We start from the raw sequence: 6000 nt of genomic DNA on the forward strand, positions 1-6000 counted from the left end.
GCCAGAGTGGGCCAGGCCAAAGGCAGGAGCCAGGAATTCCACCCTGGTTTGCCTCTTGGGTTGCAGGGACCCAAGCACTAGAGCCATCATCTGCTTCCTTCCCAGGCACATTAGCAGGAAGCTAGATTGAAAGTAGGGCAACCAGAACTCAAAGCAGCCCTCTAAATGTCAGTGTCACAGGCAGTAGGATAATCTGCTCTACCAAAACTTTGTAGAATTCTTACTGAGTGGCTCTCATTTACCTGTGAACTTGTTGTTCTTATAGAGGTAAAAAGGATAACGTAGTGATCTGGAAGCAAGGAGGAATACCCAGGTTGTACTGAAAAATCTAAAAAATTTTTAAAAAATGCAGAAGTCCTATAGAATTGCTTCTTTTTTTAATATTTATTTACTTAATTATTTGAGAGACAGGAAAGGCACAGAAAGAGAGAAAGAAAGAGAGAGAGAGAGAGGTCTTCCATCCAATGGTTCACTCTCCAGTTGGCCATAAAGGCCGGAGCTGCGCCAATCCGAAGCCAGGAGCCAGGAGCTTGTTCTGGGTCTCCCACATGGGTGCAGGGGCCCAAGGACTTGGGCCATCTTCTACTGCTTTCCCAGGCCATAGCAGAGAGCTAGATTGGAAGTGGAGCAGCCAGGACTCGAACCGGCACCCACATGGGATGCCGGAGCTTCAGGTCAGGGCGTCAATCTGCTGAGTCACAGGGCTGGCCCCAGGATAGCTTCTTTTTTTTTTAACTTTTATTTAATGAATATAAATTTCCAAAGTACGGCTTATGGATTACAATGGCTTCCCCCCCATAACGTCCTTCCCACCCGCAACCCTCCCCTTTCCCACTCCCTCTCCCCTTCCATTCACATCAAGATTCATTTTCGATTCTCTTTATATACAGATCAGTTTAGCATACATTAAGTAAAGATTTCAACAGTTTGCTCCCACACAGAAACATAAAGTGAAAAATAATAGATGATTTTTTTAAATGATGATGAAATCAGATCAGACCTATTGTCATGTTTAATCCCAGCGAGAGTCAAGTTGGGAATTGCTAATTTCTTTCTTTTTTTTTTTTTTTTTAGAGAAGATCAGTTTAGTATACATTAAGTAAAGATTTCAACAGTTTGCACCCCCATAGAAACACAAAGTGAAATATATTGTTTGAGTACTCGTTATAGCATTAAGCCTCAATGCACAGCACATTAAGGTCAGAGATCCTACATGAGGAGTAAGTGCACAGTGACTCCTGTTGTTGACTTTACCAATTGACACTCCTGTTTATGGCAACAGTAATCTCCCTATGCTCCAGTCATGAGTTTCCAAGGCTATGGAAGCCCTCTGAGTTCTCCGAGTCTTATCTTGTTTAGACAAGGTCATAGTCAAAGTGGAGGTTCTCTCCTCCCTTCAGAGAAAGGTACCGCCTTCTTTGAAGACCTGTTCTTTCCACTGGGATCTCACTCACAGAGATCTTCCATTTAGGTTTTTTTTGTTTGTTTGTTTGTTTGTTTTTTGCCATAGTGTCTTGGCTTTCCATGCTTGAAATACTCTCATGGGCTTTTCAGCCAGATCGGAATGCCGTTAGGGCTGATTCTGAGGCCAGAGTGCTGTTTAGGACATCCGCCATTCTATGAGTCTGCTGAATATCTCGCTTCCCATGTTGAATCACTCTCCCCTTTATTTATTCTATCAGTTAGTATTAGCAGGTACTAGACTTGTTTATGTGCTCCCTTTGACTCTTAGTCCTTTCATTATGATCAATTGTGAACTGAAATTGATCACTTGGACTAGTGAGATGGCATTGGTACATGCCACCTTGATGGGATTGAATTGGAATCCCCTGGTATGTTTCTAACTCTACCATTTGGGGCAAGTCAGCTTGAGCATGTCCCAAATTGTACATCTCTTCCCTCTCTTATTCCCACTCTTATGTTTAACAGGGATCACATTTCAGTTTAATTTCAACACTTAAGAATAACTGTGTATTAATTACAGAATTAAACCAGTCATATTAAGTAGAACAGACAAAAAAAAAACTACTAAGAGGGATAATGTATTAAGTTGTTCATTAACAGTCAGGGCTATGCTGATCAAGTCACCAATTCTCATAGTGTCCATTTCACTACAATAGGTTTCCTTTTTGGTGTTCAGTCAGTTGTCACCAATCAGGGAGAACATATGGTATTTGTCCCTTTGGGACTGGCTTATTTCACTCAGCATGATGTGTTCCAGATTTCTCCATTTTGTTGCAAATGACTGGATTTCGTTGTTTCTTACTGCAGTATAGTATTCTAAAGAGTACATATCCCATAATTTCTTTATCCAGTCTACCGTTGATGGGCATTTAGGTTGGTTCCAGGTCTTGGCTATTGTGAATTGTGCTGCAATAAACATTAGGGTGCAGACCACTTTTTTGTTTGCCAATTTAAATTCCTTTGGGTAAATTCCAAGGAGTGGGATGGCTGGGTCGAACGATAGGGTTATATTCAGGTTTCTGAGGAATCTCCAGACTGACTTCCATAGTGGCTTGACCAGTTTGCATTCCCACCAACAGTGGGTTAGTGTTCCTTTTTCCCCACATCCTTGCCAGCATGTGTTATTGGTAGATTTCTGTATGTGAGCCATTCTAACCGGGGTGAGGTGGAACCTCATTGTGGTTTTGATTTGCATTTCCCTGATTGCTAGTGATCTTGAACATTTTTTCATGTGTCTGTTGGCCCTTTGGATTTCCTCTTTTGAAAAATGTCTATTGAGGTCCTTGGCCCATCTCTTAAGTGGGTTGTTTGTTTTGTTTTTGGGGAGTTTCTTGATCTCTTTGTAGATTCTGGTTATTAACCCTTTATCTGTTGCATAGTTTGCAAATATTTTTTCTCATTCTGTAGGTTGTCTCTTCACTCTCCTGACTGTTTCTTTTGCAGTACAGAAACTTCTCAATTTGATGCAATCCCAATAGTTGATTTTGGCTTTGACTGCCTGTGCCTCCCGTGTCTTTTCTAGAAACTCTTTGCCTGTGCCAATATCTTGAAGGGTTTCTCCAATGTTGTCTAATAACTTGATGGTGTCAGATCATAGATTTAGGTCTTTAATCCATGTTGAGTGGATTTTTGTGTAAGGTGTAAGGTAGGGATCTTACTTCATGCTTCTGCACGTGGAAATCCAGTTTTCCCAGCACCATTTATTGAATAGACTGTCCTTGCTCCAGGAATTGGTTTTAGATCCTTGATCAAATATAAGTTGGCTGTAGATGTTTGGGTTGATTTCTGGTGTTTCTATTCTGTTCCATTGGTCTATCCATCTGTTTCTGTACCAGTACCATGCTGTTTTGATTACAACTGCCCTGTAGTATGTCCTGAAATCTGGTATTGTGATGCCTCCGGCTTTGTTTTTGTTGTACAAGATTGCTTTAGCTATTCGAGGTCTCTTGTGCCTCCATATGAATTTCAGCATCATTTTTTCTAGATCTGCGAAGAATGTCTTCGGTATCTTGATTGGGATTGCATTGAATCTATAAATTGCTTTTGGGAGAATGGACATTTTGATTATGTTGATTCTTCCAATCCACGAGCATGGAAGATTTTTCCATTTTTTGGTATCCTCTTCTATTTCTTTCTTTAAGGTTTTGTAATTCTCATCATAGAGATCTTTAAAGTCCTTGGTTAAGTTTATTCTAAGGTATTTGATTGTTTTTGTAGCTATTGTGAATGGGATTGATCTTAGCAGTTCTTTCCAGCCATGGCATTGCTTGTGTATACAAAGGCTGCTGATTTTTGTGCATTGATTTTATATCCTGCCATTTTGCCAAACTCCTCTATGAGTTCTAATAGTCTCTTAGTAGAGTTCTTTGGATCCTCTAAGTAAAGAATCATATCGTCTGCAAAGAGGGATAGTTTGACTTCTTCCTTCTCAATTTGTATTCCTTTAATTTCTTTTTCTTGTCTGATGGCTCTGGCTAAAACTTCCAGAACTATGTTAAATAGCAGTGGTGAGAGTGGGCATCCCTGTCTGGTGCCAGATCTCAGTGGAAATGCTTCCAACTTTTCCCCATTCAATAGGATGCTGGCCGTGGGTTTTTCATAAATTGCTTTGATTATATTGAGGAATGTTCCTTCTATACCCAATTTGCTTAGAGTTTTCATCATTAAAGGGTGTTGAATTTTATCGAATGCTTTCTCTGCATCTATTGAGATAATCATATGGTTTTTCTTCTGCAGTCTGTTAATGTGGTGAATCACATTGATTGATTTGCGAATGTTGAACCATCCCTGCATACCAGGGATAAATCCCACTTGGTCTGGGTGGATGATTTTCCTGATGTGTTGTTGTATTCTATTGGTGAGAATTTTATTGAGGATTTTTGCGTCTATGTTCATCAGGGATATTGGTCTATAATTTTCTTTCAATGCTACATCTTTCTCTGGCTTAGGGATTAATGTGATGCTGGCTTCATAGAAAGAATTTGGGAGGATTCCATCTTTTTCGATTGTTCTGAATAGTTTGAGAAGAAATGGGATTAGTTCTTCTTTAAATGTCTGGTAGAATTCAGCAGTGAATCCATCTGGTCCTGGGCTTTTCTTTGTTGGGGGGGCCTTTATTACTGTTTCAATTTCTGTTTCAGTTATGGGTCTATTTAGGTTTTCTATGTCTTCATGGTTCAATTTAGGTAGATTGCATGTGTCCAGGAATCTATCCATTTCTGATAGATTTTCTTGTTTGCTGGCATACAAGTCCTTGTAGTAATTTCTGATGATTCTTTTTATTTCTGTGGTGTCTGTTGTTATGTTTCCTTTTTCTTCTCTGATTTTATTGATTTAGGTCTTTTCTCTTCTTTTTTTAGTTAGTTGGGACAATGGGGTGTCAATTTTGTTTATTTTTTCAAAAAACCAGCTCTTCACTTGTCTGATTTTTTGTAATGTTTTGTTGGATTCAATCCTGTTAATTTCTTCTCTGATTTTAATAATTTCTCTTCTCCTACTAGATTTGGGTCTGGTTTGCTGCAGTTTTTCTAGGTCCTTGAGATGCGCTGAAAGCTCATTTATTTGGTGTCTTTCCAATTTCTTGATATAGGCACCTATTGCTATAAACTTGCCTCTCAATACTGCTTTTGCCGTATCCCATAAGTTTTGATATGTTGTGTTGTTATCCTCATTTACTTCCAGAAAGTTTCTGATTTCTCTTTTGATTTCTTGAATGACCCAGTGTTCATTCAGGAGCATGTTGTTCAGTCTCCATGTGTTTGCATATTTTCTGGGGTTTCCTGAGTTGCTAATTTCCAGCTTCATTCCGCTGTGGTCTGAGAAGCTGCATGGTATGATTCTAATTCTTTTAAATTTGCTGAGACTTGCTTTATGGCCTAGTATTTGGTCAATCCTAGAGAAGGTTCCATGCAATGCTAAGAAGAATGTAAAGTCTTTAGATGTAGGATTGAAAGTTCTGTAGATATCTGTTAGATCAATTTGGTCAATAGTGTCGATTAAATATGTTGTTTCCTTGTTGATCTTCTGTCCGGATGATCTATCTATTTCTGAGAGTGGAGTATTGAAGTCCCCCAGTACTATTGTATTGGAATCTAAGTCTCCCTTTAAGTCCCTTAACATATCTTTTAAATAGACCGGTGCCCTGTGATTAGGTGCATATACATTTATAATAGTTACATCTTCCTGTTGAATTGAACCCTTAATCATTATATAGTGCCCCTCTTTGTCTCTCTTAACAGTTTTTGTATTAAAGTTTATTTTGTCTGATATTAATATGGCTACACCTGCTTTTTTTTTTGTTTTTTGTTGGTATGGAATATCTTTTTCCAACCTTTCACTTTCAGTCTGCATGCCTCTTTGTTAGAGAGATGTGTTTCTTGTAGGCAACAAATAGTTGGGTGTTGTTCCTTAAGCGAGTCAGCCAATCGGTGTCTTTTGACTGAAGAGTTAAGTCCATTAACATTTAATGTGACTATTGATACATAGTGACTTTGCCCTGCCATTTTCCCAGAGATATTTTCTAGTATATGCTTTGAG

Source organism: Oryctolagus cuniculus, chromosome 4, assembly GCF_051225735.1.
Source record: "Oryctolagus cuniculus isolate XC-2025 breed Fujian yellow rabbit chromosome 4, ASM5122573v1, whole genome shotgun sequence".
NCBI lineage: Eukaryota > Metazoa > Chordata > Mammalia > Lagomorpha > Leporidae > Oryctolagus > Oryctolagus cuniculus.